This window comes from Syzygium oleosum, unplaced genomic scaffold, assembly GCF_021117445.2.
Source record: "Syzygium oleosum isolate NSW1041296 unplaced genomic scaffold, Sole_v2.1 Sole_v2.08, whole genome shotgun sequence".
NCBI lineage: Eukaryota > Viridiplantae > Streptophyta > Magnoliopsida > Myrtales > Myrtaceae > Syzygium > Syzygium oleosum.
The window spans coordinates 11,886,212-11,911,512 of record NW_026607492.1 but is presented as its reverse complement, the minus strand read 5'-3'; the positions used below and the strand labels follow the sequence as shown (position 1 = coordinate 11,911,512).

At 46.4% G+C, this 25,301-nt stretch overlaps 1 pseudogene; it reads left to right on the top strand.

Moving 5' to 3' along the window:
- The window catches only part of LOC115664152 (zeaxanthin epoxidase, chloroplastic-like), a 47,413-nt pseudogene extending 22,321 nt beyond the window's left edge, over window positions 1-25,092 (top strand).
- Window positions 25,093-25,301: the final 209 nt, after the last annotated feature.

Genomic DNA, 25,301 nt, shown 5'->3' with positions numbered 1-25,301 from the left:
AAATTGGATCACCCTGCTACTGCAGTCCAATACGGCTTTTTGCTTAACTAACCAATCCATTCCAATAATCACATCAAAGTCAAACATGGCCAAAACTGCCAAATCTATCCTTTTTTCTCTACCCCCAATAACTATTTTACAGTCAGAACACCCTAGCGAGACTAACACTTTATCATTCAACGGGGTCATCACACAAAGCATAACCTCAAGCAACACTGGTTCAATTCCAATCAATCTAACAAATTGCTCCGATATAAACGAGTGGGTAGCCCCCGGATCAAACAAGGCATACGCAGCATGATCACAGAGAGAGACCATACCTATGACCACGCCTGGCGTGTCCTCAGCCTCCCTTCGCGCCATCGCATACACCTTTCCTTGCGCTGGTGGTCTACCTTGAATGGCCGGTGGGAGATTCCCAGCCTGATTTCCAGCCCCGGGCTGCTGTGGTTGCATCGGCAGTCCTGCTTGGCATTGTTAAGGGCAATTTATGATCTGATGGTCTAGACTCCCGCACTTGAAACATGCCCCAAACCTGCTCTGCAGGTGGTTCGGCTTCCCGATGTTTTTCTTTACGGGAAGGACAAAACGTCTATTTCCCGCCATCGGCTTCTTCCCGAAACGGCGGTTGTCCTTAGCCGGGGCAAACCGCAATCCAGAAGCGGCTGCCCTGTCCACCTGATCCCACTCAATGGCCTGAGCCCTCTCATATAATTCCTCATAAGTTCTCAAATTCACCGGTATCAACTGACTGCGAATGTCGGCTCTCAGTTCATCCCGAAACCTTCGCGCCTTGTCCTCAGGATGATCTACCATCCTTGGCGCAAACTTAGATAGCCTAGCAAATTCTGCCTCATACTGATCCACAGTCATCTGGTTCTGACGCAGTCTCATAAACTCTGCTAGTTTCCTTTCCCTAGCACTCTCAGAAAAGAATTTTCTATAGAAGTTCTTAGAAAACATGGCCCAAGCCTGGGCGGTACCCTCGGGAAATACTCTTCTTTTGGTGGCCTTCCACCAATCGTTGGCGCTATCTTGCAGCTGATACACCGCCAATGTCACTTTCTCGGCCTCGGTGCACCCTAAAACTTCGAAGGCCTTCTCCAGCTCTTCCACCCAATGTGGCGCGGCCTCAGGGTCACCTTTTCCGTCGAACTTTGGCGGCTTTAACTTTAGAAACTGCTCTGCCAGTTGGTGCATCAGCCTATTTGCAACCACTGGGGCCTGCCCTTGATTGGTCTGGTTTCCATTCACAGTAGCAGTTGCTGCAACCTCAGCAGCCTGGGCTATATTGGCGGCCCTTTCTTGAGCCTGCCTTCCCATCAAATTCTCTATTTCTTGTAGCGTCTGAATGACCGCATCAAGCCTTGGGTCTCTTGCTTCTTGGCCCATGGCACTCGACTGTCCTATTGTCCCCATTCCTCTGCTCATCCGTACGGTTTTCCTCACTACTCACCTACCTGCTATAATTCCATTCGGGAATTAGAGACCTAGGCCAAACTACACCAGTCTAAGGTCCTAGGCAAAAATCACAGCAGCAATCACATAGCAGGCAGTCAATCACAACGGCACGAGGTCTCAACCAAGAGATATGCATACTTACCTCGGGACCTGTCGCACCCGCATTTCACGGGTCGTGCACAACAATCACTCAATTCAAGCAAGTCAAACAGTCTAGAGGTACACGCAGCACACAAGTCACCCTATTTAGCTACCCATGGTCATCGCTCCTTATCACTCCAGGCTTCGACCGAGTTGGATCGAGCTGACCTTGCTCGGATACCAAATCAACGGGGGATGTCATGCCCCGAACCCTACGGTACGCGACAACCCTACCGCGATCGATTCAGTGCGACGTCCCAGGACGCGTCGCCTACCCAAAACCCAAAACAGAGAATAATACACATGCGGAAGCAACTAAACACCCGTACATAATACCAACAACATGACCAAAGATAGCGATAGATACAATAAATACAACTTGCATTAATACGAAGAATTTACAATATCCATTGACAGCAAAAAAAACACAAACCAAAACAGGTCAGCAGCCACTAACATAAAAAAGGGGTATGTGGCTCAGGTGGTCAGACACTACCTAAGAAGGGCTCCTATCAAAACGTGTCGGCCCTACCTAACTATGGTCAAGGGTAAACCCTAGGGCAACCAGTCCGGGTCGGATCTTGAGGACTCAGACGAATCGTCAGACGACTCGGACTCGGAATCCATCGAATCCGGCTCGGACTCGGCATCCATTGACTCCACCCCGGAATCATCCTTCGGCTCTGGCTCCTGCTCCATGGGCTCCGACTCCGACTCGGGATCGGACTCCCATTCCATCGGCTCCTCTTCTTCAGATTCGGTATCCATCCTAATGATGACTGGCTGGGGGTCGAAATCCTCCTCGGACGTGGCAGCGGGGCTCACTATCTCCCCATCAGCGGCCTGCGGATCCGACTGGCCTAACGCGTAGAACAGGACATCGAAGGTCCTAAGAGGTTCGTGGGTGCCGAACTGGTCCCGGAAACACCAAGAGAGATAAGGATGGGCCTGGAGCTATAGCCCGCCCTCATCGACCCAAATAATATTATAATACCTAATATAAGTCTCCCCGTTCCCTACGGGGTACTCGGTCACCGATCGCTCTATGCGATACGGGATCCCAAAACGAAGCGGTGCTTCTGCCATCTCAAGGTCGGGGGTCGAAAAAATGGGGGTTTAAACAACAATGAGAATAAATCTCAGCGAGTAGGCCCCTAAAGCTAAACTAGGCTAACATGCACCTCCGGACAAGTATTAACCAACACACAATCAAGAAATCACACGACTTAGGCCTTCGGCCCAAATCCAACATATAACTGACCCTGTAAGTTAGGCACATAATGATAGCAATAATAGCTCAGAACCCCATCACGGCACATACACGAAATCACTTAGCCACAAACACATGCCATGCACATGCGTGCACTCGATAATGCGTTCTTGCACCCGCGCCGTCACTATGCAAATGCTCATGTTCATTTCTGCACACTTGCACACATGCCAACTTTCCATTTATCACCGACCCGCGTAAAGCGCATCAGGTCCGACCCGCGTAAAACGCATCAGGTCTATCACATTTCGATCGATCTCCGGCCTGCATAAAACGCATCAGGCTCATGACACAACCAGCGTAAAACGCATCAGGTTGGCCATCTTCCGGTAGTCCGGGCATCGTCCCCCGTAAAACGCATCAGGACGGGTTCAACACCCCGCCTAAGACGCATTAGGGTTTTATGTGATCACACGTACACATACCACCAATTATTATCTTAACCACGCGTAAAACGCATCAGGGCAATTTAGGTGATCACATGCTCGATGCCAATCGTGCACACTCACATGATGCACATGTTATGCCAATGATTAATATGCACAACTCATGGCCATAACAACCAACACTCGGGCATCCATAAATTCCACATTGAGCATTCAATTTAACTTAACCACACGCTCAATTCGACATATTAGCATGCCCATTTAACCAATTCAATCAATTCAGCCATGGTACCTAATTGGCACGCAAAATCACGCGATTAAGCCAATGTAATTACGCATGCTTACGGCCCACCAAGCCTCCCATCATTCGGCCACACCAAGCACACAACATGACATCACAATATTAATTACTGATCACACCCAATTCAGCCACATCATGGACAATTCAAGCACACACGGCAATTACACAATTATTCCACAATTTCGCCGAACAAGGCCCGATCAAGTCCACAATGGCCAGCCACTAATCAGTCCACCTTAGGCCTCTAAATCACTATCAAATTATCACATTAGGCCACCTTAATCACCTCATTACCAGCCCTAATTACCAGCCACTAATTAACCCCTAAAACACCCTAATTAACCCCTCAACCGATCTAGAAATGCATAATAGCCTAATTAGGGCTTAGGGTTTGTACTCACTAGGTTTTAAGCTCCAAACGTGGGCTGATCGAGAGGGAAAACGGGCTGGGCGGTGCTGGTCCTAGCAGGTTCGGCGGCGGCGCTCCGGCGGTCCTTACGACGGCAGACGGCGGCGGCAACGGGCGGTGGCTCTCGGCTGATTTCACACAACTAAGGGGGCGACGGTGATGGTGGTGGTGTCGCGGAGATGGAGAGGGAAAGACGAGGGTGGTTGCGGCGGTGGGGTGTGGACGGACAGGCGGCGTGAGCGGGGGTTCCGGCGGGCGGCGGTGTGAGCGGCGGTGGTTGCTCCGGCGACTCCTCACACGGCCAAGGGAAGGAAAAGGGAGAGAGAGTGAGGCGAGAATGGAGGAGTGGCCGGCTGAAAATGAAGAAGTGAAGGGAGAGAGAGAGATTGCAAGAGTTTTGATGAAATGGGTGAGTGGGGTGGTTGAACCACCCCACCAAAAATTACCATCACACCCACCCCACTATCTACTTGATCTAACGGCCAATATTTGAAGCCTAATCTAATCAATCCACTTTCAATGGCCAAGATTCAATCTCACACAAAATATCCAAGGGCACTTTGGGGAATGAGCAAGAGTGGTGGGGGCATTATTGTCCAATATTTTTGGTCACCAATGGGCTGAACAAGTCCAATATTAACCCTCCAAAAATTCGAAATTAAAGCTTAGGGATCCAGGGGTAAAACTGTAATTTTCCGCTCCCGGTCCGAATTTCCATTTTTCGCTCACACCGATCCTAAATATATTTGGCCACACTAATACGACGTCATCCTTGCAAAATAGTCGCGTACGTCCGTGAAATTCGACACCCAAGTTCGGATTCAATTCGACGATCAATTTCGCTCAATTGCGATTTTAGCGCCTCTTACTAACGGGCGGCTGTTTAAGGGTTACGCGTATCGACTTAGGATTACTTGAGTCGTGACGGTCTCGATTTCCAAGAGAACGCGAGAATTTATCGCTAGTTCCGGAGGTCGCGATCGTTCAGAATAAGTTCGGGATTGTTCGCCACGCATACTCTCGATCGTGCGAAATCACCCGCGATCCGATCGTATATCATTGGCCAAACCAAATCCGTCACTCTCCTTGGATCGGCCCACATTGGCCCAAAATATTCCCTCGTCGTTCTTCGGAATCGAAGCTCAATTCACGGTCGAGTTCTTGGGTCCGCGTATCGTTTTCCTAGTTAGCCATTCCTTATTGGTCAGTATCCCGAGAATGATCAGTTCCGGGCGAGACTTACTAAAACGAAATGGGAAATAACATCTATTTCATTAATCACGAAAGTGGGTCGATTTCAGGATTGTACAAATAAGTAAATGGTGAAATTAGCCGTGTGTTTGACAAACAAGGTGGTGTCGGCCTTGGATATGACAAATCCCAAGTCGCACAAATAGGAACTCAAGCGGGTGTACCAAGTGCGAGGCGCTTGTTTAAGACCATATAACAAGCGTCGAAGGCGACAGACATAGTCGGGTTTACTCGCATCAACGAAACCTTGCGGTTGAGTCATATAAACTTCCTCCTCAAGTAATCCATGTAGGAATGCATTAGAGACATCTAATTATCGAATTGACCAATGTTGAGAATATGCCAAAGATAAGACCGTGCGTATAGTAACGGGCTTGGCCACTGGACTAAACGTCTCGGTGTAATCGATACCCTCTTGTTGATGAAAACCCTTGGCGACCAATCTTGCTTTATATCGTTCAATAGTTCCGTCGAAGCGGATTTTAATTTTATACACCCATTTGCATCCGATGGGTCGAGCATGAGAGGGAAGCGGAACAAGATCCCATGTGCCATTCTCCATTAGTGCTTTGTATTCAGACTGCATTGCGAGCTGCCATTTCTCATCCTTTGTAGCCTTGGAAAAACAAGTGGGTTCTTCAGGAATACTGGACTGAACCACAAGAGCCGAGGTGTGATTTCTTTTAAAAGTGCGACGAGTTATGGTCCCATCTTGAAGGCGGATCGTCATAGGATGTGAAAATGATGCTGGTACCGTGGCAGGAGTTTCTTGTGGTACCTCAACAGGTTCAGTTGTAATGTCGGTGGTGTCAACAAGCGAAACATCCGGATTTGATGGGGAAACCCTCGGAGACTCGGGTGGTCCAGCAGGTGTCGAGGATGATAGGGACAAATCAGCGGGCAAAAATAGTTCCACACTTGTTGGTGTTGAGACATTTTGAGAGGAGTTTGGTGTGGCAGCAAGAGGATAGATGGCCTCATCAAAAATGGCATATGCAACAACATAAAAACGCTTATCCTTGGGGCAATAGCAGTGATATCCTTATATCCCGGAGGATAGCCCATAAAGATGCAAACCTTGGATCTTGGTGCAAGCTTATGGGGCGAGTAAGGGCGAAGAAATGGATATACTGCACAACCAAAAACACGTAAATGCGTAATATCGGGTTTAGTGTGAAATAAAGCCTCCCAAGGTGAAATATTATCAATGACTGGTGTTGGCGTGCGGTTAATCAAGTAAACCGCTGTTTCAAAAGCAAACTCCCAAAATACTGGTGGAACAGAAGCTTGATGAAGAAGAGTCAATCCAGTTTCGACTATATGTCGATGTTTTCGTTCCGCAGTCCCGTTTTGATATGGTGCATAAGGACAAGAAATCCGTTGGTGAATGCCATGCTCTCTAATGTATTGGACAAATTCGGTAGATGTGACAAATTCAGGTGCTCCGTCGCTCTGTATAGACTTAATTTTGCAGTTAAGTTGATTTTCAACAAGTTTGTGAAAGGCTTTAAAAATGGAACAAAATTGACTGCGAGATGAGAATGAATAAAACAAATATAGTGTTTATTGCCGTTGAATGAAATAACAGGAGAGGAACCCCAAATATCAAAATGAATTAATTCCAAAGGATGTTTTGACCTACACAAAGTAGGATAATGACTATGGCGGTGATTTTTATTCATAGCACACGCTGTACAAACTGAAGATAAAGGACGACTAAAGCTAATGTTGGATGAATTGAGAAGATGCACAAGCCAATCGGTGGTGGCATGTCCAAAGCGGTTATGCCATAGAGTGAGGGAAGCAACTGGCGCAGAAGGTGTGGATGAGTGGCAGGACGGAAGGGTGACGCGGTAAAGCCCATTGTCAAGTACTCTGCGGAGGATTTCCTGACCATTTTTAATAGACGTGGCAATAAAAGAGTTAGAATTGAATTGGAAAACACAATGGTTATCAAGTGCAAATCGAGACACGGAAAGTAAGTTTTTAGTGATTCCAGGTACGACTAAAATTTGACAAAGTATGAATGACGGAGAAGAGGACACGAGTGTACCTGTGTGGGTGATCGGTAAGGAGACGCCGTCACCCACAACAAGCTGAGTTTGACCTGAATATGAATTGACGCTTGTAAGTCCTACAGAATTGTCCATAATGTGATGTGTAGCACCTTAATCAACAAACCACGCCGAAGATGTGAGAGCAGAGGGCGGACTTGATGGCGGTAAATACTGTGGCAGTGAGTCCGGACCCGTCAAGTGGGCTTGTGCGGGCTGAACTGATCCAACAAAACGATAACATGTATTGGCCCTATGGCCTTGCTTGCCCTATGGCCTTGCTTGCCACAAAGCTGACAAAATGAGCCTCCTCCGTTGCGGCGTCTCCCGCGATCTCCAGTTCCATAATGTGAGCCACGGCCATGGGATATTCCAGAAAAATTCCCAGATTGATTAAAATCTGCATGGTAGTTGTTGGAACCGTATTAAAATCTGCATGGTAGTTGTTGGAACCGTGACGGGTCTGCCGAGAAGAAGGCGGTCCTTGGCTGGTCTGAAAAGCCGCCGGTGGGAGCTGATTATTTGTTACCGACGCTAGCTCTAGCCTTCCCTCGTGATTAAGAATTAAGGCATGAAGTTGGTCCTTTGTCAAAGACCCGGTTTGAGTTAAAACGGAAATTGCGGTGTCGAGACCCTGAAATTCAGCACCCAAACCACGAAACAATTGAGTATGATATTCATTAATAGATAAAGGCTCACCAATAGCAGCTAACTGGTCCATGAGACTGGTGGCTTCTTGTAGGAATTCTGTGACGGATCGGTGGCCTTTTGAGAGTGATTGAAGCCGGAGCTGTAAAGCAGACGCGCGCGCAGTTGATTGAGCGGCATACGAGTCCGCAAGATACTTCCAAACTCTTGTCGCGGATGTGTGGCTCGTCAATTGGGCAACTATCGGAGTGGTCGACGAATTAAGGATCCAAGCCAAGGCAATGGACTCTCGAAATTTCCAGTTTTCAAACGCTGGATTGGTCATCTGCATAACAACCCCTCCTGGTGCAATCTCCTTGACAGTCTCCTCCGGCTGAGGTTCGGTGCCGTCCAAAATGGACAGCAAGCGGGCAGCGCATAAATACGGTGAGATCTGTGTTTTCCGGATCGGAAAGTTCGTCCCAGTTAGCTTCTCCCCAATACTTGATGGTGACATGAGAGTGGGGTTATTCAAGGCTATTGATGACAACGTCGGTGCAGAAGATGTTTCTTTAGACATGGATCGGTGAGGCTTTTGCCAAAGATGCTTTGATACCAACTTGAAAAGAAGAATTACGTTTTAGAGATTTATTGCTCTTTTTTCTATACATCATTGTGTTGCAAATACAATGTATATAAAGGACTCTAAGAGATAAGATACTTAAGATAATATCATAACAAATATTCCCTAAATATTTTCCTCCCTTAACAGATAAGATACAAAAGGTAACAGAATAACAAATATTCCCTAAATATTTGCTGAGTATTTTCTTCCTTTAACAGTATGTAAAGCCTTTTGCTCTTCTGTCAGTGTCAGGTTCATCGATTAGCTCGATTGATATGAAATTAAAGGGAAGTTAATCATGTACTGGTATATGTTTCGATCATCAAGTCTCTCACAAGTCGAGTTATTCTTGCTCTGAAGGTTACGAACATTTCTGGGACATGAGCAATACTTTGCACCTTCATATGTTGGCGCTGGAAAGATGCAGTGGTACGCATTTCACAAGGAACCACCCGGTGGTGTGGATGGTCCAAATGGTACATTTCCTGCTTTCACTTAAAGGTTCCGAGTTCATTCTGATCGTGCTTGTCATATTTCAGAACTGATCTACGCATTCCATGGTTTCTGTGGAGGTTATCCTTTATAATCTACCTAAATTCCACTGAGCTGGGGTAATTGGTTCGCACTAGCCTGTCATTATCTCAATGACTTGCAAGTTTTTTTTGTTTCAATCCTTTATGAAGAAGCAGTATTTACTAGAGCTATATTTGTCATCATTAGTTTCATGGCTTGGACGACGTTGCTGTGACCAGCAGCAGTGGATTCGACCCAATCTAGTAATAACTAGGGGTGTCAATGGGTCGGGTCGGGTCGGGCTTTCTTGATACCCGACCCGACCCGAAACCTACAGGGTCATGCTTGACCCGCCCAGACCCACCCAAGACCCTGTTCACCGTACACCCCCAAGGCCCGGGTCGGGCCGGGCCGGGTCGGGTCAGGTTTCGGGTTTTTTTTTTTTTTTCGCTTTCGCGTAGATAGTTACATCAAAAGGCAGAAGACAATTCTCATGAAGAAAAATTTCTACATAGTTTTTTTTTTTCGGGCGTGACATGGTTCACAATCATTCAAACCCATTGGTACCTTTTCTTTTACTATATGCTCCCCAATATAGACCAAGTGAGAATCAAATTCATTCTAGTGAGTATCGCCAGTTTCTTCAGACTGTGTAGCACAAGCAGTGAAGCCAAAATCAACCAACCAGCCAACCCAAGTTTGAAAAAGCAAAACAAAACAAAATTTAACCTGAGTGCTGTGCCAATTTCGGCAAAAGCTTAAAGTTTGAGTTGACACGGTTCATGCTTCATACCTGCGAGACTACCCTTCAGGTGCAGGCAAATGGAATGAGGGAACCCCAGCACTAACGTTGTCAGGCACTTAATATCAAAACCATTTATTCTAATAACACGCAGAAAATCGAGAGATTGCAGCCGATTACGCTAATTATTCTGAAAGCCTGCAACTATTAGAAAATAGCTCAACTTTTGCCTCTAACGCATACGAATGGCCATGGTCTTCGAGAAGCGGATTACACAGGAACGGAGTTCTGTGCAGAAAGAAGTTCAAAACCCACAAGCCGATCTCAAAAGACCTTCACCTTTCACTCCAAGATTCAACTAGATCAGCTTCCAGGCCCCTAAAACCCGACAATCATTTCACCTCGCGGCCTCTTGAGTTACTTGGGTCGTGTATAAAACCTACCATTCTACACAAATGAAAGACCCAGCAATAGATGTTTAGATATGGTCCTGCAAATCAACAAGCAGCTCGGGTCCTTTGAAGTACCTACAATTGTGGCATTTAGGTTGTAAGAGGGACTATAACTCGCATTCATGAATAAATAGACCTAACAATTATTAGACACAGCAAAAAGACAAAAAACAATGTCCATGCTTCTTCAAGTGCTGTGAACAGATTGAAAATTCACAAAAGACCTAAACTATTTAACCATGAAGCAATATTCTCAGTAATCGTGATTAAAGTCCTGCAGATATCACTTGAACAATTTAGATGTGCACTGAATTTTTGAAATTCCAAATCCTTTGCTTAAGCCAAAAGGCTCTGCCTAGCAGGTTAGACATAAGCAAATCATTCATAATCAATTCTTGATGTCTATCCATCCAGATTAAAGCAAAATGCCATACTGTTTTCTTGCAATCATAACTCACAAGATATTAGATTAAACTAGATGTATGGAACCAATTTGCAAATGCTAGTGACATATTAGCCTTCAATTGGTATTTGATGACATAACAATGATTCTTAGCAACCTAAATTAATCATCAAAATATATTCTTAGCTGTCAATCTAAAGTTCAACACCCTGCTAAAATTCTCTGTATCTTCTACAACCAAATGATGCAAATCTCTCAAAGAAAATAATGGCATATAGAGTTACCCATGAATCCATGATCCAAAGTTGAATAACTTCAACACAAAATAAGTCTCCAAACCATTAGTCAAAATCTTAAAATTATGCAGATCCACTAAAAGTTAGTTGAAATCCCTCTCTCCCTCCTTCTCACTTACACTCAATCCCTAGCATTAACAATCATCACTGGTCATGAGTTTCGCCACCAAGAGCAAACTTGTCGCAAGCCTCATATGTTACCTACCTAAATCTTTTTAATTCTCAAAACTAGTCGGCAATGCCCATCTAATGCCAATCCACATAATTAGCCACAGTTGTTTCCTACAGATGCTGTTAAAGTCTCAAGTAAAAGCCAAAGTTCAGTTTTTGTATATATTGAGTAACAGATATGACCCTTTGCTTAAGGCATTAGTCAATTGACCATGATTAAAAAATAACTAAAGAGTTGGACAAAGTGAGACAATTAATGTAGTGAGCAAATTGAAAGAATGAAAGAACACAGGACATAGCTTGACAAACTCAAATTTTGAGATGCAAAGTGTAACGAACCAAACTTTTTCAGCAAAACTTCCTACGTCACAACCAACTGGAGATTTAATTCATCCTTAACGCAACCAAGATGACAAGGATCAGTCCGTACCTTACCTTCTAAAAGAAACTACTACGAAGGTAACAATCCGAAAAATAGCAGAAAGTTCAAATATTGTTCAAGAAACTTATCAAATGTGGAGACACTGATGAAACAATACCTAAAACCGACTCAGTCAAGACCTCTCATTCCAAAGAACCACCCAAAAAAAGAAACCAATTCAAGACGAGAACAAGTTGCAGCTTCTAAAAATACATTCTCGAACCGAGGACTCGCAAGTATAAGATCTCACCCAAGCAAAAGAGGAAACAAGAACACCATCACACTCAAGACCCACGACCCAGAAAAACATACATTCTCGTCCCGATGCCTCGCACGGCATTGCTTGGGGAACTTGAGCTCGTCGCTCTCCCCATCAGCGGGAGATTTCACTCTCGCTTCGCCCGCCACCACTCTCCGGCCACCGCTCCGAATCCTCGAGGAGACCCCGCAATCTTCGCCGGAGCGCGAACGGAAGGGTGGGAGCTCGCGAGCGCAAGCGATCGCGGAGCAAAAGGGAGCAGATCGAGGACGCTAGGGCAAGCGGAGCGAAAAGGACAACAACAGAGGCGAACCTTAACAGAGGCGTTGCAGAGCTAGAGAGAGAGAGAGAGACCGACCTCGAGCGACGGCGACGAGCGAAGATGCAGAGAGATGATCGACGGGGGTAGAGACGAGAGCAGACGAGGCGAGGCGAGGCGAGAGAGCGTCCGATGGCGATGGCGATTGGCGACTAACTCGGTCGGACTGAGAGTCTGAGAGAGGGAGATGGGCCGGCCCAGAGTGTTAATGGGTCGGCCTGACCCTACCCAACCCTAATGAAACCCCAAATTTTAGGGCCATATTCGAAGAAGATTAAGGCCCGACCCCAAAATACCCCAAATTTTAGGGCCGGACCGGGTCGGCGCGGGTCGGGCCGAGCTGGCCCGGGTTTTATTGACACCCCTAGTAATAACCCGTTCCCGTATGTAATGCAGAGTATTTATTTACTTGAAATGACCATATCTCCTTTCATGTGACGATTCCGCAGGTAAAAAAGAAAGGCTCCTGAAAATATTTGAAGGTTGGTGTGATAATGTGATAGATCTAATACTTGCCACGGACGAAGAGGCGATTCTTCGACGTGACGTATATGACCGGACACCGGTTTTTACATGGGGAAAGGGTCGTGTGACTTTGCTTGGGGATTCCATACACGCTATGCAGCCAACTATGGGGCAAGGGAGATGCATGGCCATTGAAGTATGTACCCAAAATTCGAGTGTTAAGAAGTTCCAAGTCAAGAAGACTATGTCGCTTGTTTTGACATGTTTATGCTTGGTTGGTTCGAGATATATCCTGATCTTTTCTTTTTTGATGTTTCAGTATATTTGTAGTAAGTTTTTTTTTTCCTTTTTATGAACTGCTCTTTAGATTGTATGTGATCTGATAAACATGCTTGGTCAACAGGCGTGTTATAATTTGCATGTTTTGGTCTGCTTCATTCTTTCCATTTGAGCATCTTTTAAACATAGTGAAGGTTTGTACTCAGTGCTCAATTCAAATGGGGAAAATTACCAAAATAGTCCTAAACTTATTGCAATTGTGCCAATTCAGTCCTAAACTTTTTGCATTTGTGTCAATTCAGTCCATCCGGCCAATTTTGGGCGGCTGGTGCTGATGTGGATGCCAGCCGGCTGACAAACGCTGACATGGCAATTTTTTAATATTATCTTTTTATTTTTTCGAATTTTTTTATTTTTTCTTTGCTTTTCTTTTCTTTTCTTTTTCCTTCATCTTCATCTTTAACCTCTAGCCGGCCAGAGGCGAAAGCCGGCGAGGTTGGCCCCGCCGACCGCTGGCGAGGCTCAACCACGCCGACGTTGGGCGAGGCCGACCTCACCAGGGCTCGGCCGACCTCACCAGGGCTCGGCCCCGTCGGCAACTGGCGAGGTCGGCCCCGTCGGCCCCTGGCGAGGTTCAACCTCGCCGTTACTGGGCGAGGCTGACCTTGCCAGTTGCCAGCGAGTTCAAGCCTCGCAAGATTTGGCAAGGGGTTGTCCTCGCCGGCGCTGGTGAGTTCGAGCCCTCTCCATAGCGACGGCGAGGACGACCCCTCGCCAGATCTGGCAAGGCTTGGACTCGTCGTCGCTGGTGAGGCCCAACAACGACGAGGTCGGCCTCGCCCAACGCCGACAGGGTCGAGCCTCACCAGCGGCCAGCGGGGTCGACCTCGCTAGCCAGAGGGTGAAGATGAAGATGAAGTAAAAAAAGGAAAGGAAAAAGAAAAGAAAAAATAAAATTTAATAAAATTAATAATAAAATAAAATAATAAAAAATAATGTTAAAAAATTGCCACGTCAGCGTCAGCAGGTTGGTCGGCATCCACGTCAGCGCCGGCATGTCAAAATTAGCCGGATGGACTGAATTGGCACAAATGCAAAAGGTTTAGGACTGAATTGGCACAATTACAATAGGTTTATGACTGATTTGGTAATTTTTCCATTCAAATGCTTGAATATGGCCGTTGAAATGAAGCCAGTAATTGATTTCTCATTTGCACAGGATAGTTACCAACTCTCCCTGGAGCTTGAGAAGGCATGGAAAAATAGCGTTAAATTTGGGACCCCAATTGATGTGGTTGATGCTCTGAAGAGGTAGTTGATTATTTATTAGCATCTTTGTTGCACAATGCCCAGAAGGTCAAGTTCCGTGGATACAATGTTTTGTGTCAGATTTTTGCTCTCTTTGGATGTATCTTCTAGTGACAAATGGGACGATTTTTCCCTTTGGTTCTGAAACCTGTTGACTTATCAGCAACAATGCTCTGCTATTTGATACACAGTACAAAGCATGGATGTTCGATCAGACTCTTGACACAATTATGCTCTATAGTGCAAGCAAGCAACCACCCCCGAATAAGCACACATAGTATCATAGATCTAACTTCTTCGAACGCTGTCTTTCTTTTTCTAGGACCCTAGCAATGACATAAGTCTAGTTTCTGCAGTTAGTGCATGTTAGGAGACATATTTGGTACTCTTTTTTATCTTTTTTGTGCTAAGCTTGATCAAAGTTTCAATCTGTCAGTCAACTTAGATTCTAATTTCAATCTGAATTTCCTCCAGCTACGAGAAAGCCAGACGGCTGAGAGTCGCTGCCATCCATGGAATGGCAAGAATGGCTACATTGATTGCCTCACCGTACAAAGCTTATTTAGGTGTGTGACTTCGTCCGCTATGTTGGAATTAATAGTGGCGGTCCACTTGGTGATTTATCGGGCTAAAATGGACAAATTGAGGTTTATGTGACTGAACAGCCGGGTATGCCCGGGTTGACTGAATTCTTGATTGTTGTGCTCAACTATAGTAAATCGGGTATTGCCATGTCGTGTGTTTATGTGACCAAATTGTGCGGAGTGTGATTTGTCAATTGACGGCTTGAATTACTTCTCCGACTGTTGAATTGTGCTTTGGGCCGCACGGTATTAAATTGGCCAGTTGAGTACGTTATAGCGACATGAATTGATGGAATACCCGAGTGAGATATGTGATGCTCATGTTGTATTGTATTGCATTGCATGGCCACGCATTGTATGCCGAGAATGAGGCATGAATTGAGATTGTGCGAGAATGCGTGCCTGACATGAGCATGTGATCACCTAATCGCCCTGATGCGTGTTACGCGGGGTTCAGATAATAACTGGCTGTGTGTATGTGTGATCACATTTCGCCCTGATGCGTTTAACGCGGGGTGTGCCGTCCTCATGCACTTTGAAGCAGGACGATGCCCGGTACGTCCGGATGACGACCAACCTCATGCACTTTGTAGCAGGCTCTGGTTTGTAAGGAGATCGGTGTTGCGCCTCATGCACTTTGTAGCAAGCTAGAGACACTGGGCCGAGAGAATGCGTTTTTACGCGGGCCACGAAGTGTTGTGATGAGAACAGTGTTGCGCCTCATGCACTTTGTAGCAGGCTATAGACATTGGGCCCGATGCGTTTCCCGGGTCGTAATGATTAATAAATTGAGCATTGAGCCAGTGTGCAGTGTGCAGTGTGAGCCAGAATGAAACATGGCATGTTGAGGTCATTTGCATGCATAAGAATGCATGAGCTTGTGTACGAATGTGTGAGACTCGGTGATTGGCATGCGAAACAAACGCTATTGAGCATGACCAGGCGTATGGCGTACGTGTGACTATGCGTGCCACGTATGTGCCGTGATTGTTATATATCGAACTGTTTAACCTGCAGGGTCTGCGTGGTGATCGATATGGGCCCAAGGGCCTAGGTTATTGTTTGTGGATTGTATTGGTTTGTCTGTCAGAAGATGTATGTTAGCTTAGCCTAGGTTTAGGGGGTTTTACTCACTGAGACGTGTTCTCATTGTTGTATAACCCAAACTTTTCAGACCCTCGTCCCTGATCATGCCGGAGCTACCAGTACTTTTTGGGATCCCGACGCAGATCCAGCAGTCGACTAGTGTATTTCCTTCGGGCAATAGGGAAGCGTATATTAGGTATCGATCCGTGGTTTTTGTCAATGTTGGGGAATACTTCTATCAAACTCAAGAGTACGTTGCTTGGTGCCTTCGAGACACTGACGGGAACATAGGCCGACCTCTCAAGACCTTCGATGCCCCACTTGATGAGAATGGTTTGATGGCTCTTATTGTTGCTGACGGTGAGGTGATCAACCCACAGGATGATCATGATTTGGATGTCCAGGATGAGGTGATGGATGGGGAGCCGCAGGTGATAGTGGAAGACCCTGATCAGTTCGTAGATGAAGAGGAGGAGATATTAGAGGTCATGGACCTAGATTCGAATGAGGACGGGGAAGTTCCAGAATTAGGTTCGGATGAGGAGATAGGCGAGATAGTATTATACCTGGACCCGGAGTTGGAGCCGGATTCAGAGGATGAGTGGGCTGCAGCACAGGATATGGAGTCAGAGGAATCTGAACCTCCTGAGAGTTCTTCGAAGGAGTCGTCGGATGGTTCTTCGGAGTCTTCAGACCCTCATTGGGAGCCCTAGTATAGGTCTTAGCCCTTAGTTGGGAAGTTCGTACCTTTTTTACTGTGATCTTCCCTGTAGCTGGCCTAACCTCTCCCTGGCCACTTGCCCCTTTTTGATCTGGTGGCTGTTGACTGCTTTTGGTTGTATGTTTTTACTGTTCAAATGGATATTGTAAAAAGGTTTCCTCGTAGAAATGAAAATGTATATATTAGTAATTATATTCCTGCTTGGTTGTTGTACTATCTTTGGTCTCATATGTTTGCATTGTACAGGTGTTTGTTTATTGCTTTCGCATGTGCCTTATCTCTGTTTGGGTGTTGGGTCGGCGACGCGTCTTGGGAGCGTTGCACCATAATCGACCGAAGGTGGGATGCTCGCGTACCGAGGAGTTCGGGGCATGACAATTGGTCAATCCGAAGGGCATCACTGTAAACTCGTAGTGCTCGTACCGCGTCCTAAAAGCGGTCTTAGGAATGTCCTCCTTCCGGATTCTTAATTGGTGGTATCTGGTCCAAAGATCAATCTTAGAGAACACTGAAGCCCCCTGCAATTGATCGAATAAGCCATCGATTCTCGGCAGTGGATACTTATTCTTAATCGTCACCTGATTCAACTGCCGGTAGTCAATACATAACCTCAATGTCCCGTCCTTCTTCCTTACAAACAGGACCGGTGCTCCCCATGGAGACACACTAGGACGAATGAAACCTTTGTCCAATAACTCCTGCATCTGGACTTTCAACTCTTTCAATTCTGACAACGACATCCGATACGGTGCCTTTGAAATCGGTTCTGTGCCCGCGGCCAATTCTATCACAAATTCTACTTCCCGCTCTGGTGGCAAACCTGACAATTCCTGAGGAAAAACCTCGGGAAAGTTACACACTACAGGTATTGCTTCCAACTTAGGTTCTGCCACGGTTGGATCTACTACATTCACCAAATATCCCTCGCATCCTTCATCCAGCATCCAGCAACTTAGTCACCTCGAGCGAGGAAATCCAAGGGATCGAGGTTCCTCCTCGATTTCCCTGAAATTCAAATCTAGGATGTCCAATCGAATTAAACTGGATCACCCTATTGCCGCAATCCATTACGGCTTTCTGCTTTACCAGCCAATCCATCCCAATTATCACATCAAAATCGAACATGGCCAACACTGCCAAGTCGATCCTTTCTTCTCTACCCCCAATCACTATCTTACAGCTAGGACACCCCAACGACAATAACACTTTATCATTCAATGGGGTCATCACACACAACATATTCTCAAGCAATACAGGCTCAACCCCAACCAGCCTAACAAATTGTTCTGAAATAAATGAATGGGTCGCCCCTGGGTCAAACAATGCATACGCAGCATGATCACATAGAGAAATCGTACCAATGACCACGCCCGGCGTATCCTCCGCCTCTCTACGCGCCATCGCATAAACTTGTCCTTGTGCTGGCGGTCTGCCCTGATTAGCCGGTGGGGCATTCCCGGCTTGATTCCCTATTCGGGGTTGCTGCGGTTGCCCTGGGGGTCCTAAGGGGCGCTGCTGGGGACAGTTTCGAATCTGATGCTCTAAACTCCCGCACTTGAAACAAGTCCCAAATCGGTTCGGTGGAGGGTTCGGCTTTCCAATATTCCTCTTAGCAGGTGGGACAAATCGTCTATTTCCCATCATCGGTTTCTTTCCCAAACGGCGGTTGTCCCTATTCTGGGCAAACCGTGATCCAGATGCGGCTGCCCTGTCTACCTAGTCCCGCTCAAGAGCCTGAGCTCTATCATAGATGTCCTCATAGGTCCTCAGATTCACCGGTATCAACTAGATGCGAATATCAGCTTTCAATCCTTCCCGGAACCTTCGCGCCTTGTCCTCGGGATGCTCCACCATCCTCGGCGCAAACTTAGACAATCTAGCAAATTCCGCCTCATACTTATCCACGGTCATCTGACCTTGGCGGAGTCTCATAAACTCTGCTAGCTTTCTTTCCCTAGCACTTTCCGAGAAATACTTCCCATAGAAACTCTCGGTAAAAGCAGTCCAAGTCGGGGCGACACCTTCTGGAAACACTCTAGCCCTGGTGGCCTTCTACCAATCATTGGCGTTGTCCTGCAATTGATATACCGCTAGGGTCACCTTTTTAGCCTCGGTGCACCCCAACACCTCAAATGCCTTCTCTAGTTCCTCTACCCATCTCGGTGCAGCCTCGGGGTCACCTCTTCCAGTAAATTTAGGTGGCTTTAGCTTCAAGAACTGTTCAACTAACTGGTGCATCTATCTATTTACCGCCATCTAGGCTTGCCCCTGATTGGCATTATTCTCATTCACAGCAGCAGCTGCTGCAGCCTCAGCAGCCTGGGCAATGGTGGCAGCCCTTTCCTGAGCCTGCCTACCCATAACATTCCCTATTTCGTGTAGGGTCTGAATCACATCCTCCAGTCTAGGATCTCTGGCCTCTTGGCCTCCTGCACTGGGTTGACCTTGAGGTTCCTTTCCTCTTCTTCTCATCTTTACTAATCTCACTACCTGCCTACCTGCTATAATTCCATTCAGGAATTAGAGACCTAAACCAAACTAAACTGGTCTAAGGTCCTAGGCAGGTAACTAGCACAGCAGCAATCAATCACTCAGCATGCGGCTAAACACCAACAACACAAGACCTCAAACAAGGAGGTACACGTACTTACCTCAGGTCCTGCTGCACCTACACTTCACGGGTCAATTTACTTATGCACTCAATCAAACACAGACAGTCAGGAGGTACACTTAGCACACGAGGTCACCCTACTGGCTACCCAAGGTCATCGCTCCTTATCACTCCAGACTTCGACCTAATTGGACCGAGCTGACCTTGTTCTGATACCAAATCAAACGGGGATGTCACGCGCCCGAACCCCACGACGCGCAACATCCCTCGGAAAGGTTGAATTTGGTGCGACGTCCCAAGACGCATTGCCGACCCAACGCCCAACACAGAGATCATTACACATGCGGAAGCAACGTATATATATAGATATACACCCGTACAATAAACAAGATAACCATGGATAGCACAACATCGGGAATCAATATGATTAAAAACATATACATTTCATTACTATTAAAAAAATATATACAATATCCATTTACAGGGAGAACATACAACAGACTCAAAAAAAACTGGTCTACGGCCACTACGGTCAAAAAGGGACAGTGGCCCGGGGTTAGACGACTAACTATGACTGGGTCTCGATCAAAAAAGGTACAGCCCGATCTATCTAAAGCTGAGGCTAACCTAGGGGACACAGTCCGGGTCAGAACCAGAAGACTCAGAAGATGAAAAGCTATCGGATAACTCTACCTCGGAATCTAATGAGTCCAGCTCGGACTCAACCTCCACGGCCTCCTCCTCCGCATCCATTGGCTCGACTTCACCCTCCTGCTCCATGTCCTGCTCCATGGGCTCTGGATCTTCATCTGCCTCCATCGGCTCCTTCTCATCTACTTCCCAGACAACAGGTTCGGTGCCAAAGCTCGAACTCTCATCAGGCGTAGCTTCGGGGCTAACTAAGTCTTCGTCGGGACACTGCGTGTCTACCTCACCTAGCCCGTTAATCGGGACATCAAAAGTATGAAGAGGTCCATGCTCTCCGAATCGGTCCCTAAAACACCAGGCTATATACTCGTGGTGTTGGTAGTACGCCTCTCCCACATCAACCAGTACTACAGTGCGATATCTAATGTACATATCCCCATTCCTTAAGGGGTATTCGGTCGATGTCCGGCCTAGCTAGTGCGGAACCCCAAAACGCACTGGAACATCTGGCATTCTCAGGTCCGGGGGTCTGAAAAGATGGGTTTATACAACAATGAGACGAATCTCAGCGAGCAGAAGCCCCTAAATCGAAACTCGGCTAACATGCACCTCCTAACAGGCAAACAAAACACACAATGCATAGTAATTGCAACCAATTGACCTAGGCCCTCGGGCCCAGATCGAGCATACAATCGACCCTACAGATTAGGCATTTCATAATAATATTCACGGCACATACGCGAACACACTGGTCGCACGTACGCCATATGCATGCTCATGCTCAATAATGCCTGCCTCACGTACAAGTCACCGATACGCACAATGGCCAACACACTCTGGCACACATTTGCTATGCTCATGATTTGGCTCAATAATGCACTCTGGCACATGGCTCATTTTTCAATTAGAGCTCGACCCGCGTAAAACGCATCAGGTCTATTTCTCAATTAACAACACTTCATGGCCCGCGTAAAACGCATCAGGCCCAGTGTCTCTAGCCCGCGTCAAAACACATCAGGCGCAACACCGATCTCATTACGGACCAAAACCCGCATAAAACGCATCAGGCTGGCCGTCTTCCGGACGAACCGGGCATCGTCTCGCATAAAACGCATCAGGACGGAATCAATACCCCGCGTAAAACGCATCAGGGTTTATCGTGATCACACATGCACACAGCCAATTTTTATCTGAACCTCGCGTAAAATGCATCAGGGCATTTTAAGTGATCACATGCTCATGTCGGGCACGCATACTCGCACAATTATCGTCTCATGCCCATTCTCAGCATACGAAATGCGTGGCCATGCAATTCCCGCACTCGGGCAATAACACGATGCATAATGAGCATCCAATTTCAACCACGAGTACACAAATCAATAATACCAAGACATGCTCCATTGGTACCACAATATGACCCATCAACATTTTATTGGTATATCCAATTTTCAATTAAGCACAATTTGATACGGCACACAAATCACGCCATTAGAGCAACACAAACTTGCCCAAATCAAGGCCCGCCCTACAACCTCATTCTCGGCCACTTTAGAGTTCACACTTGGCATCACAAAATTGAACACCATCATGCACAATTCAGCCACAATTGGGTCCAACTAAGCATCCTCGGCAATAACACAAATCGATGCCAAAATTGCTCAACTCAAGCCAATCAAACCCACTATGGACAGCCACCTATTCAGCCCCTCTAAGCCATAAATTTTTCTCCCAAATCAGTACATTAGGTCATTAGGCTCACCACACAATCAACCATAGCATTTCATCACTAATTACCCCTAAAACCAACCTCATTAACCCCTAAAATCCAACTAATCCTATCTAGAAATGCACAATTAGTCCTAACTAGGGTTTAGAGGTTAATACTCACCCTAATCCTATGCTCCGAACAGGACTAACTCAGCGGGGAACGGGCGGCTGATCGCCGGCGTGCGGCGGAACCAGCGGCGGCGTTCCGGCGTGCTCGCGGCGGCGGCTACGGCGATCGGCTGGCGGCGGTCCAAGGCAGCCCACGCAGCCAAGAGAGGGAAAGGGGATGGTTCGGACAGGGGAGAGAACAGGTCAGGTTGGTGGTGGCGCGGCTGGGCGGGCGAACGGCTTGGCGAGCGGCGGTCCGGCGGCTTACCCGGGCGGTTCACGGCCAAGGGAAGGCTGATCCGGCGTGTTCCTCAGCCGAATGAGAGAGAGAAAGAGACGGTGGGAGAGAGAGAGAGAGAGAGAGAGAGAGAGAGAGAGAGAGAGAGAGAGAGAGAGAGAGAGAGGATGGACAGTCGGTGGTGGTGAGGCTGAGTTGACGAGCGGCACGGCGGCGATGGCAGCGGTGCTCGGCTCCAGCAGTGGTGACACTCACGGACGGAAGAGAGGGAGAGAGGGAACCGGCGGGAGAGGGAGAAGGGAAGGAGAGAAAGAATGTTTCTTGGTGAGGAAGAAATAATGAGAGAGAGACAAGACCATTAATAGCTTTGACCAATTTTCCCAAATTCCCAAATTTCCCTTGATACACTTGGTTAGGGTTAATCCATATCCAATAATGGAGGGGCTTTTTGGTCCAAGCTAAAATGAATTATTAGGCTGATATATATCCTTAAATTAATCCCCAAATAATTCTCCAAATTTCCCAAAATTCGGAATGCTCAAATTAGGCCTAGGGGCAAAATGGTCATTTTCCGATTTCGGGCCGAATTTCCATTTTTCGACAGTACTGACCCCAAATATATGTGGCCACACTAAAATGACGTCGTCCTCGCAAAATAGTCGCTCACGACCCCGAAATCTGACGTCCAAGTCCGGATCCAATTCCGCGATCAAAATTGCTCAATTTAAAATTTTAGGGTCTCTCACTAACGGGCGGCTGTTTAGGGGTTACGCGTATCGACCTAGGGTTACTCGAGTCGTGACGGCCTCGATTGCCGGGAAAACGTGAGGAATTATCGCTAGTTCCGAGGGTCGCAATCATTCAGTTTAAGTTCGGGATTTGTTCGCCACGCGCACTCTCGGTCGTGCGGAATCACCCGCGATCCGATCGTACGTCATTGGCCAAACTGAATCCGTCACCCTCCTAGGATCGGCCCACATTGGCCCAAAATATTTCCTCGTCGTTTCTCGGAATCGGTGCCCGATTCGCGATTGGGTCCCTGGTCCACGTACCATTTTCCTAATTAGCCATTCCTTTCCGGTTAGTATCCCGAGAGAGCTCAATTTCGGGCGAGACTTACTAAAATTAAATGAGGAATAATATCAATATTATTGATCCCGGAAATGAGTCGAAATTCAGGATGTTACAACTCTTCCCCCCTTACAAAAATTTCGTCCTCAAAATTTGCAATCTACACTCATCTATTCAAACAAATGGGGGTGCTGACGTCGCATGGCCTCTTCACTTTCCCAGGTAGCACTTTCCGTTCCGTGGTGCTCCCATACAACTTTGACCGTTGGAATCGTCTTATTCCGAAGCACATGATCTTTTCTGTCCTCAATCCTTACTGGTCTTTCCACGTACGACACCTTGTTGTCCACGTCTATCTCCTCGTACCTTAGAACGTGGGTCGGATCTGGTTCATATTTTCTCAACATCGACACGGGAAGCTGACTCGGTACTATGCCACCTCTGTGCTGCACAATAACTCGAAGAGCCCAAGGACACTAAACAAGTCTGTACCCAATTATGCAGCTGGTGCTTTCATCTCTACTTAAACAAATAGGTTGCTGTGGACTAGTCTTGTTTCCAGAAGGTAAAAGAATCCATCTGCAAAGTGCAAAATACATGACAAGCGCGTGAAAAAGAGTGACTTGCGGTCATGAAGAATAAATATGATGGGAACTGAACTATTAAACGCAAGGCTCAAATACGTACTCCCCATTCATAGCACGCTCCAGCGCATCATTGTCTTCCAACCATCTTCTCAACTGATCATTTGCCTTTCGTCACACGGATTTTATATGCATTAGCTTCGACATTGATGATTTTATCAAATATTTACACTGGACTGAACCAGCTGTACATTTTAAATTCCTAAGATAATTTACAGGAATGCAGGGATCACACTTTGTCTGAGAGTCTGCAACAGGGTGCCCTTCCCTCGAGTTTCGAGCTGTCAAAAACCGTACTTCCCAGATTCAGTCCAAATACATTTAAAAAAACAACAGATGTACTTTGTCACGAGTTTTATGTAGTTGCAGGATCATTGTAAAGGAAAGCAAAGCCAGTGTTCCTAAGATTGACCTGTTACCACCCAATACCCATTTGAGCATCAACGGCATCGCGATTGCTATAAAGAATCTCCCACCAACTATTCCAGGATGTGGTATCCGAAACTTCATCAGAAACATATCGAGAATCAATGAATGAAGGACGATATCAACATGATTTTGCTTTTATGGCCTGATTCTTTGACAAGTACCTACCGAGTTGGGAAATGGCTCTCAAAAAGCAATTTCATGCTGCATCTTATCTTAACATTGTAGTATAACCTCGCATGTTAGAAGAAAACACTTTGTTTGTTATGAGGTAGGGTTCTTTAGTTAATTGACAAATCGAAAGCAATGTGCCCTTGGCATCGCTGTCCGTTAGCTTCATGACGCCAGCCTTTCGTATTCTTGCTAATAATAACTTCCTGGGCTTGCAGGAGAGAACTAAGTGATGATCTTCTCGGAGTTCCGGTGACAATACCTTTGCCACAGGTGAATGTTCATTTTATTCTAGTTTCTTTCGCACCTTTCCACTTCGCTTTGTCGGAGTCGCATGGCATTCTTGTCTCAGATTTCAAAGGTACATGCTCAAATCAGCTATAAGGATGGTGCCTTTTTCGTGACCGATCTGGGGAGCAAACACGGTATCTGGATCACCAAGTAAGCAGCATGGAAAAGGGTCTTCTTTGTTTCTTGTTCTCCTATCGTTTACCAAGTCTTTAATTATAGGATGTAATGAGATCGCTTTTGCAGTAATGCGGGGCGTCGGTATCGCACAACTCCGAATTTCCCGGCTAGGATTCATCCCCCAGACATCATCGAGTTTGGTTCAGACAAGAGGGTCGGTATTCCGTCCGTTGTAAAGTCCGTGCCGTAATAGCCAAACTACTGATAGCTTCCATACGTCTTGTCTATCAGAGTTTACTGATCCTCCTATTTTCTCGACTTTGCTAACAAAACCAACTATGCAAATCTGTCATTGATTACTGCAGGCGATGTATCGCGTGAAAGTCGTGAGGTCTCCTTCAAAAATTCCAGGGGCCGAAAGAAGAGGAATGCTCCAGGCAGCATGATAAGCAGAAGCTCGACATTCGATTTGTACATCGATTAATTCAAAACACATCATAGAATCGAAGTGACATAAAGACCGTTAAAATTTCTCCCATTGCTTAAATATAAGGTTTATATGTTCTTTATGTATATACGATCTCCCACTATCTATCAGTTCAACCTTTTGAATTGAAACTTTTTAACATGGTATCAGAGTCTGGTTCTGAACAACTTATTTGAGT